The sequence below is a fragment of the Antennarius striatus genome, chromosome 6, assembly GCF_040054535.1.
Source record: "Antennarius striatus isolate MH-2024 chromosome 6, ASM4005453v1, whole genome shotgun sequence".
Taxonomy (NCBI): domain Eukaryota; kingdom Metazoa; phylum Chordata; class Actinopteri; order Lophiiformes; family Antennariidae; genus Antennarius; species Antennarius striatus.
Genome location: NC_090781.1, coordinates 9,009,457 through 9,029,212, shown reverse-complemented (window position 1 = coordinate 9,029,212; position 19,756 = coordinate 9,009,457). Strand labels below are relative to the sequence as shown.

Sequence of the window (19,756 nt, the reverse complement as noted above, 5' to 3'; positions counted from 1 at the left end):
GCACAATAAAAGCTGCATGGGAAGAACCCTGTGTTTTGTCTCTTCCAATACAATTTATCATTCATAACAAGCGTTATGCACCGTTCATATCAATACAGTCCTTGGGATCCTGATTTGTGTTCCAGAGCACAACATTTAGGGTCAGAAATCTCCAAGTCAGTTTTTACTGAGACTATTGGTTTTATTAGCAATCATCACATATTAACAAAGACATCTTGAAAGTTAGTTTTCATATTTAATCTTGTCCTCTTCGGGGCTAGTTTTTGAACTAATTAACTAAGTTTTAAACTAACTAGTTTTTGAACTTACTAACTAACCCACTAGGTCTTAAACAAACTAGGCTCTACACTATCTAGGTTTTGAACCAATTAGGTTTTGAGCTAACCCACCACGTTTTGAACTAACTAACTAACTAACTATGAGTTTAACTTACTGGGTTTTGAACTAACTAGGTTTTAAACTAACTAGGTGTTAAACTAACTAGTTTTTGAAGTTTTGAACTAACTAATTAAATAGGTTTTAACTAACTAGTTTTTGAACTAACAAGCAAACAAACTAACTAACTAGGTTTTGAACAAATTAGGTTCTAATCTAACTAGGTTTTGAAGTAACTAGTTTTTGAGCTAACTCACGAGGTTTTGAATTATTATTTAACATAAACAGTGTATTAATGTTTTTGTTTAATTATTATTTATGTTTATTTTCTATGTTTAAACTGTTAATGTTTACACTGTACGTTTGCATTTTTATACCAATCCTGCCTTATGTGCTTTGAATTGCCCTTTGGGAACAAAACATTTTTATTTTTTTTTAAATAAGGCCAGTAAAATGATATGCATTAGAACATGGTGAGCTTTTACTTTCCAAGGGCAGTGAGTAATCCTCACTGTGGATCCTTGGACATTGAAGATGATTCCTATGATGACTTAAGAACGGAGGTCGGACTCAAAAATGCAGACAACTCAGCAAAGCATGGCTCAAATGATTTATTCAACGAAGGGATCAAGAGGAGTTGAAATATTTGAAGCACCAGAGCAGTAATTGAAACCCAGGTCTCGTATGTGGTGGGCAAGTAGATGACAGTAGACAAAATTGACTTCTTGTAGCAGGCTACAGGAACAACAGATGGTGAGATCCAAGGACAGGACGGCACAAGGCTGTGGCAAATGGCGTAATCCCAGCAGACATGAGACAGTCACAGCAGCTTGAGGCATGATTGCGGCAGGGAAAGAACTGAGCAGACAAGGTAGGTCAGAGTAACAGAACACGTAACTATCAAGTCTACAGTATATACAGTGCCTTGCGAAAGTATTGGCCACCCCAAGAACTTTTTAATATTTTTGCCACATTTCAGGGTTCAAACTTAAAGATAACAAACTGAAAATATTTTTCAAGAATCAACATGTGACACACAATTGTGAAGTGGAACCAAATATATATTCAACATTTAATATTGTGTTTACAAATAAAAAACTTAAAAGTAAAATGTGCAAAAGTAGTGCCCCCCTGTTCTCTCTTCTTGAAAAATATTTTCAGTTTGTTATCTTTAAGTCTGAAGCCTGAACAGGCAAAGTGTCAACATGTTCTTTTGGGGGGGGGGGGTAATTTCGCAAGGCACTGTATTTCATTGTCATTGGTGATGGGTACCCAATACCAAATATTACTGATTCATTACTCAACCAAATATGAAATGTGGTCACAATCCTCCATTTGTTTCCTAAAGATCTACAATGTACCATTTAAATCCAATTGTAACATACTGTATTTGATACACTCCACTTTTCAGGATTTTGATGCTTCTACATTACAAATATGACTTTTTTTTCCCAACCCCCCCCCTGATATTTACAATTAGAAACATGTATCTGCATTTTCAATGTGAAAAAAATCTCGATTTAGCCATAATTATACATGTTAAAGCTCCTTATAGACAATTTTTTTGACAAATTTGTCAGAAGGTTCTATCCATCCATCCATTCTCAACGGCTTATCTACGGCCGTGTCGCTGGGGGTAACAGTTTCAGGAGGGATGCCCATACTTCCCACTCCCCAGACACCTTCTCCAGCTCCTCCGGGGGGATCCTGATGCGTTCCCAGGCCAGCCAAGAGACATACTCCCTCCAGCATGTCCTAGGTCCTTCCCCGAGGTCTCCTCCCGGTAGGACATGCCCAGAACACCTACCCAGGGAGGCATCCAGGAGGGATCTGGAACAGATGCCAGAGCCACTTCAGCTGGCTCCGCTCGAGGTGGAGGAGCAGCGGCTCTACTCTGAGCTCCTCCCTGGTGACTGAGCTCCTCACCCTATCTCTAAGGGTGCACCTAGCCACTCTGAGGAGGAAACTCATTTCAGCCGCTTATATCCGGGATCTTGTCCTTTCAGTCATGACCCAAAGCTCATGGCCATAGGTGAGAGTAGGAAAGCAGATCGTCTTGCGACTCAGCTCCTTCACCACAACAGACCTGTACACCGACCGCATCACTGCGGAAGCTGCACCGATCCGTCTGTCAATCTCATGCTCCTTCCATTTCTCAATCGTGAACAAGACCCCAAGATACTTAAACTCCTCTATTTGGGGAAAAGACTCTCCACTGACCTGAAGAGGCCACTACACCTTTTTCCGGCCGAGAACCATTGCCTCAGATTTAGAGGTGCTGATCCTTATCCCACTCGCATCACCCTCAGCTGCAAACCATCCCAGTGCACGCTGAAGGTCCAGGTTTGATGAGGCCAACAGGACAACATCGTCTGCAAAAAGCAGAGATGAAATCCTTTGGTCCCAAAACCAGACTCCCTCAGGATTCTGACTGCACCTAGAAATTCTCTCCATAAAGATTATGAACAGAACCTGTGATATAGAGGGCAACCCTGTCAAAGTCCAACATGCAGCTGGAACAGGTCTGACTTACTGCCAGCAATGCGAACCAAGCTCTGGCTTCGGTCATAGAGGGACTGGACAGCTCTCAACACGATCAAATGCCTTCTCCAGATCCAAAAAAAACATGTGGACTGGTTGAGCAGACTCCCACGAACCCTTGAGCACTCGAAGAAGAGTGTAGAGCTGGTCCAGTGTTGTGCGACTGGGAAGAAAACTGCATTGTTCCTCCTGAATCCGCGGTTCGACTATAGGTCTAATTCTCCTCTCCAGTACCCTGGAGAGGAGGATTAGGCTTTCCCTGGGAGGCTGAGGAGTATGATCCCCTATAGTCGGAACACACTATAGTGGGTCCCACTTTTTGAAAAGAAGGACCGACGCACCGGTCTTCCAATCCAGAGGTACTGCTCCCGACTGTTATGCAATGTTACAGAGACGTGTCAACCATGACAATCCCTGCACATCCAGAGACTTGAGGTACTCAGGGCAAATGTCATCCAGTCCCGGTGCTTTGCCACCTAGGATTTTGGCAACCACCTCGGTGACTTCAGCTTGGGTGATGGACGAGTCTGCCTCTTAGACCTCAGGCACTGCTTCCTCTGTGTAAGACATGGTAGCGGGATTGAGGAGATCCTCAAAGTATTCTTTCCACCGCCCAACAATATCCTCAGTCGGGGTCAGCAGCTCTCAGCCTCTACTGTAAACAGTGTTGGCTGTACACCACTTTCCCATCCTGAGGCGTTGAATGGTTTGCCAGAATTTCTTTGATGCCGACTGACAGTCCTCCACCATGACCTCCCCGAACTCCTCCCAGAGTTTTTGTCTGCGTGACTACTCAAGCTGCAGTACGCCTGGCCTTCCTGTACCTGTTAGCTGCCTCCGGAGTAGTGCAATTCAACAAGTTTGATAGGACTCCTTCTTCAGCTTGAGGGCATTCCTTACTGTCCACCATCGGGTTCGGGGGTCACCGCCTCGACAGGCACCAGAGACCTTGTGACCACAGCTCTGAGCAGCCACTTCGACAATGGAGGTGGAGAACATGGTCCACTCTGTCTCAATGTCCCCAGCCTTCTGCGAGATATGAGAGAAGCTCTCCCAGAGGTGAGAGCTGAAGACCTCACTGACAGAGGCTTCTGCCAGCTTCTGTCAAAACACATGTGGGGCTGCCGAGTCTGTCTGGCCCCCGGCTCTGCCAGCGGATCTAGCTCCCCACCAGGTGGTGATCGGTTGACAGCTCTGCCCGTCTCTCCGATACACGCAGTGGGAGGTCTGATGATACGAAAATTAAGTCGATCATCAACCTCCGGCCTAGGTTGTCCTGGTGCCATGTGCACTTATCACATCCCTGTGGCTGAATAAGGTGTTTGTTATGTACAAACTGTGACTAGCACAGTAGTATGATAACAGAACAACATTTATGTTCAGATCGGGGAGGCCCCAAGCTCCCTGATAAGAAGGTTTCATTAGACCTTATTTTTCCAAAAATTAGATTTTTCTGGCAATTACTTCATGAATCAGGCTTTGAAGGGTTATGGGAGCATGTAAATGTCAGCCAGCCACAGGAATATTCTGTGGAGCTGTCCATAAATTAAATATTACTTTCATGATTGTAAGCAATTTTCAAGAGTTTGCGATAGAATTTGACAGTTTAGCTTCCATCCTCATGACACCTCACAACAAAAGACCACAACAACAACCGTCTTGTATAGGTGGAGACACCCGATCCAAGCAGCTGATTGTATATTATTTGAACAACAAAAGAAATTGTGCACAAACTGTCTATAAACCAACTCAGAGAAGCACATCTTGTACAGTGGTCACACAATTACTGTAGATCTTAACTGTTCGTTCGAAAGCAAACTGAGAGAGAAAATGTCAATCTTGATTGGGTCAGTTCCATACAAGAAGTAGTTTCTTTATGGAAGACTCCCAGTATACACTGCATGAGCAAGATGGCAAAGGCCATGTTAAAAATGACGCCAAAACATGTTAAACTAGTTAAGTATACCAAAAATCTGTCCCCTGTGTAGTCTTTGATGTAGTTGAGAAAACAGCTTATTCTAGACCAGGCATGGGCAAATGGCCCGCTGGCCATGTACTGCCCATTAGGCTTTGCAATCCAGCATGCCAAACTTGTGTGAACTATATAATTAATTTCATGAAATAAATATATTTGTAAAATAATGTTTAGAATAAGCCTTTCATAACGCCTTTAACACGTCATTTGCATTAGTAAAAATAAACACTCCACCCAACTGCTCCAGTCTAACAAACTAGTGTAAACTACCAGTGATTAATTTTATGAAATAAATGCTGTTGTAAAATTATTTTTACAATAAGCCTTTGCATATGTATGCTTTGCTGGCTGTTAAAGTGAAAACTTTTGAAATAATGGTTTTTACATGTCATTTGCATTAGTACAACTCCATAGTACTGTACACCATCCATCTGCTCCTCTGCTGGTCCACCTGTCAATTTTTTAGAACCCCCCCCCCCCAAGCAAAAACTTTGTCCATGCCATTCTAGATGCTCTCAGGCAACTTTCCAGCTCCCCCCGGGACCTGGAAACATTCCAGTGTCACATCACATATACAAATATTGAAGTGGGAAAATGCAAATATTATACCCAGAAACCAAAAGATGCACTGGATGTACTCCAACTGCCTAAACTTCCTCCTCCTAAGAGGTAGTAGTTCTACTCTACAAAATTTGCTGGAGATAAATTCACATCAAAAATATTTTTATAAAAAGATGATTGATGTTGAAATAAAGCCACTGTCCTCAGTGCTTTTTAATTCAAGCAAGGCAATCAGATATGTTGGGGCAGCAGTGGGGAGGCAGTGGCTCAGTGGTAGAGCAGGCTGTAGAGCGGGTCGTCCAATGCTCCAAGATCGGCGGTACGATCTTGGAGCATTGGGAAGTGGGAGGTGTCAGCTCACCTCCGGAGCACTGACAAAGTGCCCCCGAGCAAGGCGCCATACCCCCTTACAAGTTGCTCATTTGGGTGCACCCAGCAGGAGCTGCCTGCCACTCTACCTCCCACTGCATGCGCACAGGCCCCTTGTGTGTGATTGTGTTTTCAGGGTCTGTACACACTAACTAGCACATACATGTATATGCATGTGACTACCTAGAGTGTGCTACTGATTGAGGTTTACTGTTTTCACATTGTGTCTCGTGATCATGGGACTGGGTGTAACAAACAACAGTTCATAAGCTCTTTATCAGTAGTCCACTATGCAACATTTCTGTCATAAGGAATGTTGGCCTTTCACCTGATTTCATGAGACTTTCTTCAGTTATCACCAAACACAATGATACCAGAAGTCATTTGCACAGTATGAACAACGGTTGGTGAAATAACTCTATAATACTGTATGTTAGAAGTTTTTGGTTATCAGTTCATGATCAGCTTTACAACATAAGCTAGAATTTACACATTTACCCATAGATGCTATTATGAAAGGCCAACCCTACTGAATGATTAAAAAGATCACAAATAAAACACATCATAACAAATACATAAAAAAATAATAAGAGATTAAAAATACTTATTTGCCTGGAAGTTTACTAGGTTTTTTTTTTTCATGACAATTTGGAAGAACTAGAATGTTGTCTGCAGATAAAATGTACTCAAGGTGTATGAATAGACGAACCAATTACGAGATGCACATCTTCATGTGAAAAATTTTTTTGATTCTGTTTATCGAGTCTTGAGGACATATGGATGATCATAATATAGACCCATGTTTTATAGTAGAGAATATCAATACAGCTCTGGGCGTATGTCTTAGAAGGCTGAGTGGCTAGTGACACATACATACACACACGCACACACATACAAAAGGCACAAGGGCCTGTAGACATGCAATGAAGGGAGAGATGGTGACGTGAAGGACAACCATGTGGCAGCACCCTAAGAGCAGCTTGTGGGTTCAGTGCCTTGCCGAAGGGCACCTTGGCAGTGCTCGGGAGGTGAACTAGCACTTCTCCCACATTCCACACTTCACACTCCATACTTCAGGCTGGTCTTGAACCTGCCACCCTCCAGTCCCTGAACCAAGTACTTGTGGACTGGGCTGCTGCTACCCTAAAACAAAAATCCTGGAGGTACAATATGAGGTTGATGCATGGAGTGGATGGAGCAAGCCCCTATTCCATCTCCCTGTTCCAAAACTCAGTTTAACGTATAGTGACCCTTTTAAAATTTTTGCCTATGTCTTTTCTTTTTAAAAAACGATTTAAATTGAGAATAACACTTGGTCATAGCCAAAAGGAAGAAAAGCCATTTTATCTTCCAATCATGCACTGCTGTTTGCAGTTAAATTTACATCCTATTCCTGTAAACATTTGTAAAAATGTCTGGTAATCAGATATTTCCAGATTACACTGAAGTTTACAGTCATGTATCTTATGTCATGCGGTTATGAATGTCATTGAATGACATTAATAAAATAGCATATTGCCCATCTTTACTCCACATGTACCGAAATACAGTATATTGTTGTGTGAAGTAACTCAGATTCTCAAGCAGAACAAATGTGACATGGATGTTGAGAAACATAGAAATAAGAACAATCACTAAACTATGATGTCAAATATGAGAGCTAGTGTCTCGCTCCTCAGGGTGTTGTGTGGGAAGCATTGTTTGTCTTGTTTTAAGGTTCCAAGCAGGACAGAAAGCCAATTGGAAGTGTGATGCTGAATCTCACTTTTGCAGTTTCAGTCTTAGATATGTGGTAGCACCCATATTAAGAGAAACCAAAGAAGGCTCAAACAACTGTATTTGTATATGGAGTGCATTGAAAGCAATTAGCTGAATCATGCTTACATGCTTTCAGAGTAAATCTGTAGTAATATTTATGTCACTGGAAAATGACAGAAAATGCTCACTGCCATGCTTGTTTGAGGCATGAGACATATTGAATGGAATGGCAGCGAGACTAAATTCTGCCTCCAGACACAGAGGAGGGTAGAAAACATAGATGTTGATTTAGAATTTTCTGTAGATACAAAGGGAGGAAAGCCTCCCCCGGGTAATCCCACAAACACAGCTTGTCAAACAGTTTCTGGAGGCCTGTGTCTGACGCCACCCCCCACATTCGTTGATGAGATTTGTGGGATCCTTCTGCCTTACTTACTACCTTACTTATGCAAAGTCCAACTTTCTGAAATACCAATTCTCTTGAGAATGCAGGTAATTTACTGCCATCGAGATTAATTTGCTTCAACATCCATCCTGGTGTAGAGAGCAATCCTCATATCACCTGCTCATTACATGCCAACCTCATAACACCTCCCTAAATTGACGTGTATATCAGGTGATTATGGTATGCACATCAATGGTCAACGTCTGTGGTACACAGATACCATCCTATCTATCTCCTTCTCCACCAGATAACCATCCTGGTTATCTCAGGCTCCCCTATAGAGCAAGACCAGACAGACCAAACATTTGTGATACACCTGACACTGTCTTGGTTATCTCAGTTCCACTACGCGCCAAGAAGTCCAAGTATGCAAAGAGGCATCAGCCATGTTTTGACATTGGGCTCAAGAATTCTGTCACTGTGCACAAGGGGTATCTACTACTTATGGCCTCCACCAGGTGGGGTCTTACAATTATAACCCTTTCTCCACTTAACCAATGCCCATAGATTGAGCAAATCCCTCAAAAACTGGTGATGTGGCATGACAGTGCCATTTAAGAACCTCAGTTCTCTATTTCTGACAGTACACATAGCCCAGTCATCTGCTGCACCTCCCTGAGTGGTACTACAGGCAGCCCTTCGGGTGGACACGGCTTTATTGGATTCAATAATGAATGAAGCAACAGATCTAGATTATGTGTGCCCAGCCAAAGCATTTGAGTCACAACATGGGATGTTCCACACTGTGCCATTCAGTATGTTTGTGTTAGACATATGGATAAGATAAAAACTCAGAGTCACTGACCATTCCTGTATTCAAGCAGGAATGTTTAAGGCTAGGATAGTTCACTGATCACAGAAGCGATTCAGCATTATAATAAGGCCGCAAAGACTCCACCCACAAAGTTGCAACTTCTGGGTAGTGTTTGTGTAAGCACTATTTATTTTGATCCATCAATATTTACCCTATATTGACTGAATGTTGCAGCTTCACTTTCTCTGCAGCACCATCCTGAGCAGTATAGAAGGCACTATGAGGCAGCATACATTCATGGTGCCATAACAGGATCAATGGACAGATAGTCAACAGCCCAAGTTAGGGAGTTCTCTATAATGTCTATGAGACTTACATCTGAAGATTCCAACATGACCAGTGTTTCTTGCAAAGGTACTATCTTTCGGCTAGCATGAACCACCATGTGTATGGAATTTGTAAGTGGACAGAGAGAGATAAGGGACCACGTAACCTACAGGTCAAGTGCATAAATTCAGATGGTAATAGTATAAAATGGGGCCACAGTTGGAGCCTGATATAAAACCTGGAGATTTCTCATATGAAAAAGGTAACAGTAGTTTATTAACTATCTCAATGTCACTAATGAAAAAATCTGCTTTTAGATTTTACTTGAAAAACCATTTTAATAAATATTAAATATTAACAATTAAAAGTCAAACAAAATGCTCTATTATATTAGTCATGACTATAAGACTATATAAAACTATCTTCTTTTGCTAATTTTGTTTTGTGATAGTAGCAATTTCTGAACAAAACTAAGCTTTCACCTTGAAAAGCTTTACGAAAAATTATTCAGCTGGAAATATTTTTTTGGAAATAAAAGCATAACCTTTGAACAGGAGACCATTGACTGCCACAGGCCATCATCACAATGAATTAATATTCACAATTCAAAATTTAGTCTCGTGCTTTATTATATCTAATAAAGATATAATCCAGAACAATTTTCAATTTTCACAAACACCATCACCTTTTCTGCATGATATGTGTTACATTAGTGACCAGCAGATGGTGCTATGACTTCAATAAAAAGATATTAACGTGGCCACTTTTCCCGTGAGTTCAGAAGAGTGTTTATAGACATGGAATTAAGAAAACCCCAAACCCATGAAGAAATATGAAGTATTCAATACAGGAAGTTGTCATCATTAATTATGGTATGAGTAATCTGATTTTAATATTGTGAACATGCAGTAATTAAGAGAGATAAGTTGTGCCAATGTACACAAAAGTCCTATTCAATGTTCTTTCCCAGATTTGCACTATTTCACATTTTAAACAACTCAGATAAGCTTCAAACAAGTCAAGCAAATGTTTATCCAACCCCCCAGGATGCATCAATAAATTTAGCACAGATGGTGGGTAAACATTTCTTCATAACAGATTGTATTGTTCATCTCTACAAGCTATTTTACAAAATTATCATCTGTGTTAAATTTTAGAGTTTGATATACAGTGGCACCTATACTTATGAATGTCTCTACTTATGAAATGTTCTAGTTATGAAATTTCTCAGCAGGAAAATATTGCCTCTCGTTACGAAAGAAATTTCCACTTACGTAAGGTAAAAATACAGTATCGGCTGATACTCGCAGCTCTCACAGGTTCCTGAATGCAACATTCTCATAGCTGCTCTGCCATTGGCTATTACCTAGTATCTTCCTGGCATCGCATTGGCTAAGAGGTACCTCCGTGTGGCGCTAGATGAGTGTTTATGCAGGCTCCTCGTCATTCAGCTCTCGACCCGTGAGGTGTTCTGGCAATTTTGCACAAATATACTACATTAACTTTTAGAGTATTCGCTATGGACCCCAAGAAAGTGACGGAGAAAAGAGGAAAAGAAAAGATGAAGAAAATAATTTTTTTGTCCGTACAAACAAAGCAAGAGATAATAGAAAAGCCTAAAACAGGGTTGCATTTGGTTGATCTCGCCAAAGAATATGGCCGTAATGCATCTACAATCGCCATGTTATTAAAACAAAAGGAAGTTTAAGGAGTTTAAGGCATTGCGTGGGTGGTTTGAGAAGTTCAAAAGTAGGACTGGAATTCAATCTGTTGTTCCGCATGGTGAGGCAAGAGCCCATGAACCAAAGAGGGCAAAAAACCATGAGGACAGCAGTTATTAGGTAAATGACCATCATTTTTATTCTTTACTCTAGTCTTTGTTTTTTACGTTAAGCACAACTCTCATTTATTGTGTAATAATCTAATTGTAAGATGTATTTGTTACATGTTTTGATGCATTTTTATGCTTTATAAAACATTTATGTAGGAATTTTTGGGGGCTTGGAATAGTGTAGAAGAAACTACTTACGTAATTTCTTCCGGAACCAATTAATTTCGTAAGTAGAGGTACCACTGTACAGTTTAACTTCATAGTCGCATCAGCATTTAGAGTAAGTCTGACTAACTACTATTAAATTGGAGCTAAAAATATCGTTAATGTGTTTTGTCTTTTTATACGTGGGCCTCCCTAACGACCAACTGCAAGTACAGTACTGTGCTTATTACAATAGATACAGACAATGCATCTATCAAGATTTAGCAATATCTGAATTCCACTCAGTGATTGTTCACATGAACGCTAAAATAAGATGATGTGCAAAATGAGCCAAACTGTAAGATGTACTGTATATGTAAGAATAATGCCTGCTTCCTGCTGAACAACATTGCGGAAATATAAAAGGGTATGCAATTTGAGGTTTGCTCATATTCTGTCTTTAATCTGCAACCATATCAGTAGTTCCAGCTATACATGTTTATCCTTACTAGCCAAATTTATTGTGAGTTCCTGGTCTTAGGCCTCTCACTGTTGAAACAAGCCTTAGTGCCTGAAGGTGCACTGAGTGTTGGTTTGCTGACACCTAGAGGTGATCAGCGGAACATGTGTAAATCGACCACAAACACTTGACACCTCTCATTGTCCTTTAAATGTCTGGGGTAAATGTGGCTTCTTACTCAGCATCTGGACTTCAGTAGTCTGGTTCTCTTTCTGAGTGGAGGAGATGGAAACAACAGTCGTAACATTGAAGTGCTAAGACACATTCACTTGTGGACAAAATCATGACAGAGTCACGTCGTGGGTTAATTTTGCTGCACATAATTTAAAAAAAAAAATCTTCTCTTTGATTGAACAGTTAGAATATTATGGTATGCAATTTCTGATATAATATTTAGAGATGAGCTGGGAACTTCACTGAAATAAGCACTGATAAAATTTTTTATCGAGTATTAACCAAAAAAATACATACCTGTGGTAACAAGAAAATTAATGAAAATGTTTAGTCCTCACTTATTCATTTAATATTAATTTAAGTGTGTAAAATACTTGCTCTAGAAGCAATTGTCCTAATCGTGTGTTTAATAATATCAATAACACAATCAATTACTTTGACAGATAAAAGTTTTATAATTTGGTAAATTACTCTTAAGATTTACCACACAGAAGTCCAACACTACTTCCAGCCCCCTAACCATATACAGTACAAGTTTCTGCTCCTCACTAATCATATCCAAAAAATGAAAAAGAAAACACCTTAAAACAGACGTCTTTCATAAATTTCAGTCACCATAATAAAAAGTAAACCAAAATCAATAAATCAAAGCTATTCATCATAGTCCAATTTAGAAGATGTCATTGCACTACTAAGTCATTGGGCTTGTTGTTGCTCAGTGCTTCTAAATTATTTTCCGTTGCGCCCCGCCTTGCAAGAGAAAACAATTTACACCCACCATTCTCCGCCGCAACTACATCATCTTACGAACTGCTTTATCCGCTGTAGCGGGTTACGGGGAGCTGGAGCCTATCCCAGCTGTCTTGGGGAGTGAGGTGGGGGAAACTCCGGGCGCGACGCCAAGACACACAAAGACAGATAACAATGCACGCTCACACTATGGGCATTTTGGAACGGCCAATTAACCTGAATTGTATGTTTTTGTAGGTGGGGGGAAGCTGGAGAACCCACGCAGACACATGGAGAACATGAAAACTCTGCACAGAGCGGGACTCGAACCTGGTATACCGCCTTGCTGTGCAGCGACAGCGCTACCCACTGTGTCACCGTGCCACCCCAAATAACATCAATTGTCTATAAAATTGTTAAGTACAACTCTGCATTGCATTTAATCCTTATTAACATTAAAGATAACAAAAAAGAAATATAGTTCAATTTATATCAAAGAATAATTTTACTAATATTATTTTTAATCCCTCACAGAAAAGTTGTAAGTGCACCAATTTGCCTGAAATGTAAAAAAAATCCTTGGTTAAACTGTAAACATTTTTGAACAACTTATTGCACCATTTGATACTGAAAAATAAAATAAAACAAAAAACCAATAAATAATTTTTAAAAAATTAAAATTCAGTTCACCAACATTAACTGAGGTGCACAATATATAAAACACTTTAACCTACAAAACTAAAATGAATAAAAAAATTTGTGGTGATTTTTTTTTCTTTTTCTTTTTATCAAAATGAGGAAGTCAGGATTAATTGCTACAATGAGCCTGTTTGGGCAGTGCACAGCTTCTCGGGTTTGAAGCATATAACCAAACTCTCAGCTCCTGCTCAATGTTTCAGCTCCTCTGTTAGGGGGGGGGGGGTTTCACTGAGAAGTTTGGTACGCCACCTTATATGATGCTAATAGAGCTCGCTGGTTTACTGCAGTAGCATTCACAAAGCAAGATGATTATTGGCAATATTCGGCACGTTTTTACTTAAAAAACTCAGTGTGACTGGGGTGTAATGTCTTTAAGTTGCGCCTTCATTTATTAGGCTTCATGCTGTCTGCTGCCACCATTTTTAGACACAGTAAACACACCAGCCTGTAGTCATAATGAAGCCCACCGCTACAGAACATTCTTTATAGTTCCTCAAGCTAATACTCCCTGTGTACACCTGACAATGGAGAACGCCACTGCCAACTACTGTAGTGGATGTGCAATTACACTTTATTCTAGTAAGGCAAATAAAAACATGTTCCCCAGAGTGACAGGTGCCCCCCTAGCATTGCACTGTGCCATTTGAGAAACACTGTTTTAGCATAAGGTTTAGCAGAAAAAGAATAACCAATGTTTTAAGGCAATGCTAAATCTGCTTCAACATCCATAATGGTTGTGACAAAATGACAAAGATTGCACCGCGTAATTTTATGTCTTCCTCTGTTTTAGCTACAGTATTCGTTCTTGTAATAGTTTGACTTCAGAATACATTTTTCAGTTTCTTCTACGAAAAAAGAGATTTTCTTATTTTCATGATGGTGAGTAAGTGGAAACTTTTGTATCACTTTCCAAGTTGTGCAATGAAGTGTTGTTACATACACGCCCATCAAATGAAAACGAGAAACTGTTGTGATGTTGAGAAAGAAATAAGGTCAGGAAGAATAGATTGCTCTTTTTTTTTCTACCTTCTGAGTTCTGCACCATTCAAATGCAGACAGTTTGGATGTGCGGATACTAGCTCTTGTAAAGTACTAGTATTATCATGAAAAAAAAAAAAAATCTTGGCCCGCAGAAAGATTGGAAGACGTGCAAGATGTGAGTGAGATCACTAAACCACATGTTTGTTGAAGGTCTGGCATCATCTGAGACATTGTGAGGTCATTAGATGAACCTCTGAAGGATATTTTATTTTACCCTTGTGCACAAGCAATGGCAGTGTGGGAATTTTGCAAGTAAGTAAGCATTAAATTCATATTAAACCTTTACTCAGAGTTAAACGTTTAATAATGTTAATGTTTTTCAGTCTGTCACATTTTTAATTTAACATAACAGTGAGAGAACCCTCAGCATTACTCAAGAAGTGAAAAAAACTTCTTGCAATTCTATCTTTTCACTTTCACCCACTGCATCATTGTGGATAGATATTTTTTATATATGTGTCGAAGAAATAGACGGAATTTCATTGCTGCAATCCATCCTAGTTTTAGTTCCTCTAGAGTCATCAACCACATAACTTCTGTCATCTAAGCAAAGAATTATGCTACTCAGGAAGGACAACCTTTACTTTGATTAGCAATGAATTCTTCCCTGAAAATGCACCCTGTGATATTTTTGCATTGATTTAATTAATTACTTTTTTTTAACTTTATGTAACAAAGAAATTCCAAGCTGCTTTTCATTATTGACATTTTCATCAAAACACAGATGTTCAACGTCAGGACAGTTAGGACCCAAAGGATCACTAGGCAAGAAAATATATCATAAAAAAGTAAGATAGTAGCTCTGTAGCAGATGGAAGTGTGGCAACAACTGAGAATTATAGTATCTGCATATGACAAATGCTTCTGTACATCAGAATCACTCCAATCCAAAAAGGAAGAATCTTGCTGCACTATCCAGATCACAAGGGTGTGCTATCTCCTCTATTGTCTCTCTTGACGCATCTCCCCTATTTCTTTACCTCACACTAGCTGAAAAAGAGTAAAACATGTACATCCATCTAACTTCATTTAAAGAAGTATGAAATACTCAATACACTCCCTGTCATCTACAATCAGAAATAAATTATCAATTATCTGTTGAAATTAAATCAAACAATTCCTAAATTATCAAATGGCACACCCGGAGTGGTGTATGGTGGTTATGTAAATTAAAGTCCCTGGGAAAGTACTGAACAGATGTTAGAATTAAACCCTATAATCTCTCATCAGTGATAAATTCAAAACATGGAATGAGCCGCAGCTAAATTTGTAACCATGTTTTCATGAGACAAAATCACAAATAAGGAAAGTATCTGAGTATAAAAATGCATCTGTTAGTCCTTAGTCAACATCAAATGAAGTATAACAAATGAGCAGAGAGATTAGGACCATTACCACATCCCACACTCACTTCTATTTTATTACAAGATATATAATGACATTTTGTGCAGTGTATTAAAATAGTGCTTTTAAACACAGATTATTTTTGATATTGATGCAATCAACTATTTTTGTGTGTTTTCAGGAATTCCTACTGCTGAATGTGATTAACCCAGAAGACATGCTAGTTTGTTCTGAAAATTTATAGACATAGACACTCCCATCAACTTCCAGTGTTATGTTGATGATACATAATTGTATCTATCAATCAAACCTGATGAAGTCAGTCAGTTGGGCAGGAGTGTGTCAAAAAGACTAAAGATTGAATGACCAATAACTTTTTGCATCTAAACTTTGGTAAAACTGAGGTCATTTTCTCGGCCCAAAAACGATTAGGGATGTAGTGCCCAGTGACATAATTGTCTTGGATGGCTTAACTTTTGATGCCAAAACCACTGCGAGGAACCTAAGTGTCATCTTTGATCAAGATCTGTCGTTTAACTCACACATAAAACAGGTTTCTAGAACGGCCTTTTTTCCATCTCTGAAACATTGCTAAAATCAGGCATACTTTAAACGGAATGATGCAGAGAAATTAATCCATGCTTTCATCACTTCCAGACTATATTACTGTAACCCACTTTTTCAGGCTGCCCGAAAAAGTCACTGAAGACACTACAACTACAGTGATACCTCTACTTACGAAATTTCTCAGCAGGGAAATATTACCTCTACTTATGAAAGAAATTTCGACTTACGTAATGTGAAAACACAGTATCGGCTGGCACTCGAATCTCCCACAGGTTCCTGAACGCAACATTCTCATAGCTGCTCTGCCATTGGCTATTACCTATTACGTATCTTCCTGGCATCCCATTGGCTAAGAGGGATGCCACTCCACCTCTGTGTGGAGCTAGATCGGTGCTTATGGAGTGTCTCGGCCTTCGGCACTCGACCCATGAGGTGTTCTGATAGTTTTGCGCAAATACAATAACTTTTTGAGTACGTATTCACGATGAACCCCAAGAAAGTGACAGAGAAAAGAGGAAAGGAAAAGACGAAGAAAAGAGTTTTTTTATCCATACAAACAAAGCAGACTTACTGCCAGCAATGCGAACCAAGCTCTGGCTTCGGTCATAGAGGGACCGGACAGGTCTCAACACAATCAAATGCCTTCTCCAGATCCACAAAACACATGTGGACTGGTTGAGTGTAGAGCTTAGAAAAGCATAAGAAAGGGATGCGTTTGATTGATCTCACCAAATAATATGGCCGTAATGCATCTACAGTCGCCACGTTATTAAAACAAAAGGAAGTTTAAGGAGTTTAAGGCATTGCGTGGGTGGTTGGAGAAGTTCAAAAGGAGGACTGGAATTCACTCTGTTGTTCAGCATGGTGAGATAGGAGCGTATGAACCAAACAGGGCAAAAAACAATGAGGACAGCTGTTAAAAGGTAAATGACCGTCATTATTATTCTTTCTTCTTTTTTATGTTATGCACAACTCTCATTTATTGTGTAATAATCTAATCATAACATGTATTTGTTACATGTTTCGATGCATTTTTATGCTTTATAAAACATTTATGTCCGAATTTTTGTGGGCTTGGAACGGATTATTGCATTTGCATGGAAAACGCATCTCTACTTACTTAATTTACTACTTACGTAATTTCTTCCGAAGCCAATTAATTTCATAAGTGGAGGTACCACTGTAGTCCAGAATGCTGCTGCCTGTGATCTGACCAGGACCAGTACCAGAAACCATATTTCTCCTGTGTTGGCTTCTCTGCACCGGCTCCCTATGAAAGCTAGGATAGATTTTAAATACTCCTCATTTACAAAGCTCTTCATGGCCAGACACCGACCTATCTGAAGAAACTTTTAGTTCCATATAATCCATCTAGAGCATTATGCTCTCAACATACTGGCCTACTGGTGATTCCTAGAATATACAAAAGTAGGACGGGGGCTGGAGCCTTTAGCTATCAAGCCCCCCCTATTGTGGAACCACCTCCCTACCTCGGTTCGAGAGGTAGACACCCTCTCATTATTTAAGACTACACTTAAAATATATCTTTTTCAAAGATTTTTACAATTAGGGCGACTTAGGCTGCTAGATTATTTTCCTTATAGCCCTACTCTGCTGGAGACTCGACATCAAGACACACTGAGCTCCTCTGTCCTCCTTCTCTCTGACCCTCTTTCCTCCTCTCCAACCTCTGTGTCTCCAAGTATTCAATCACGCCCTACTAACTTGACTTCTTCCATGGAGTCTCTGTGCTCTATGTCCTCACAGGTTTTTCTCAGGTTCACCCCTCATCTGCCCATCCACTGTGGACCTGCTCCTCCAAGCCCACCAGTATCACACCTCATCTATCCAACTGCTGGGGTCCTGCTGCCCTTCTTCCTCCGTGCCACCATACAGTCATCCATGCAGCTTTAATTGCACTTTGAATTAACCAACTAAATGGTGGGGAACATGTATTGAAGACAACAACCCAGGAGTCGGTGAAAGCAGCCTGACTTTCCCGTCCCCACTTCAGCGCCTGCATCAAATCGCCTAACCATACCCATAAAGAAACTGACTCTATCTGACCTATCTGCCACACTCTCTCTCTTTCTCTTACCCTGTCCTTATGTTCATTGAATTTCTTTTCCACCCAACCGGTCAAAGCGGACGGCTGCCCAAAAGAGTCTGGGTCCTGCCCAGAGTTTCTTCCTCAACGAGGGAGGTTTTCCCCGCCACTGTCGCTTATGCTTGCTCTGGGGGGGTTCTGTTGGGTTTTTCTGTCTGTTAAAGCGCTTTGAAATGTCTGTTGCCATGATTAAGCGCTTTATAAATTAACTTGATTGATTGATTGATTGATTGATTGATTGATTGATTGATTGATTGAAAATTGTATTTGCTATCCAATCTTTAAATGTAAATGTAATCAACTTTATTATCCCAAAGGAAATTGTTAGTCCACTCTAGCACACATTGGTGGTTGGTCACATGTATATACAAAGTGGGTACAGGCCCTGTAACATGCACAAGGTGTCTGTAGGCATGCAAGTGATGGCAGAAACTCATTTATCTGGAGGCCCAGACTGGTTGAGGCCATTCCATCACTGCAGAGGGTATATTATCCTATACAGAAAAGTGTTGACAAGTAACTACACATGACTTTACTTGTCTATATAATGACACCATGTATAGACTGTAAGTTTGTACATACCAGAGTGACACGTCAATGAATGAAAAACATATGGTACAGACATAAATACTGGCCACTTTTCTCAGACAGCAACATTAAAATGATTAAAGGGGTTTGTGGGACAGATATTTTGACCGAGGGCAAAACAATAGTCAAAAACCAGGATAAATCGCTTTAGGTGAAAAGTAGACGACCTGCTGTTTTGTTCTACCCCCTGGTAGTAAAAATACTTTGCATTTGATTAGAATTGACTTACAATTTCCAGACTGTCATAAAGAAAGAATGCACGAAAGCACAGTGAAACAAGAGGAAAATAACAAATATGTAATATGTGAGTGGCTTTGTATGATTCATCCTTCCACTCCACCATTTCTGCTGGACCATGATTTATGGACTGAATGCAGATAACATGTGCAGATCAGCATGACAAACACAAAGAGTAGTGGGTGCATATGGTTAAAGGATTATAAAGGAGTCCAAACATTTAACCATACCTGTAAGCATAAGAAAGAAAAGCATTTTTTGCCAAAATGCAAAACACATTTTGTATGCACCATCGCACATAGAACTAGATGTGTATAATACCTTTAAGATGCCTGAATTACTTCATCTCAAAATGCTTGACTTGAAATGTTAGCAGCATTACCCATTGTTTGTAATAAGACACGTGACAACATAGTATCATGCTTACATTTCTCAAATTCAAAAGTACAAATAACAAACATAGGTTTTTGCACTTTGTCAGGAAAATTGATAGTTTGGTCAGACAAATCCAGGAAAATGACTGTTTATGTGTCGAGCTGTATCAGTGAGAAATGACAGCGGAGCCTCTGGTCTGACAAGAGTCAAAATGAGCATCAGAGTGGGAGTGGGGTGAACTATTACTCACATACTGCAGTGCACTGAGTTAAGCCAGCCACTCAGTAATAAAATG

The 19,756-nt window shown here is 39.9% G+C and overlaps 1 protein-coding gene and 1 pseudogene across 3 annotated transcripts in view; both read right to left on the bottom strand.

Annotated features, from left to right (window-relative positions):
* aadac (arylacetamide deacetylase) overlaps nucleotides 1–19,756 on the bottom strand; it is a 44,050-nt gene that overhangs the window by 16,887 nt on the left and 7,407 nt on the right. The gene's annotated exons all lie outside the window — the stretch shown is intronic.
* LOC137597876 (U2 spliceosomal RNA) lies at nucleotides 6,960–7,163 on the bottom strand (annotated as a pseudogene).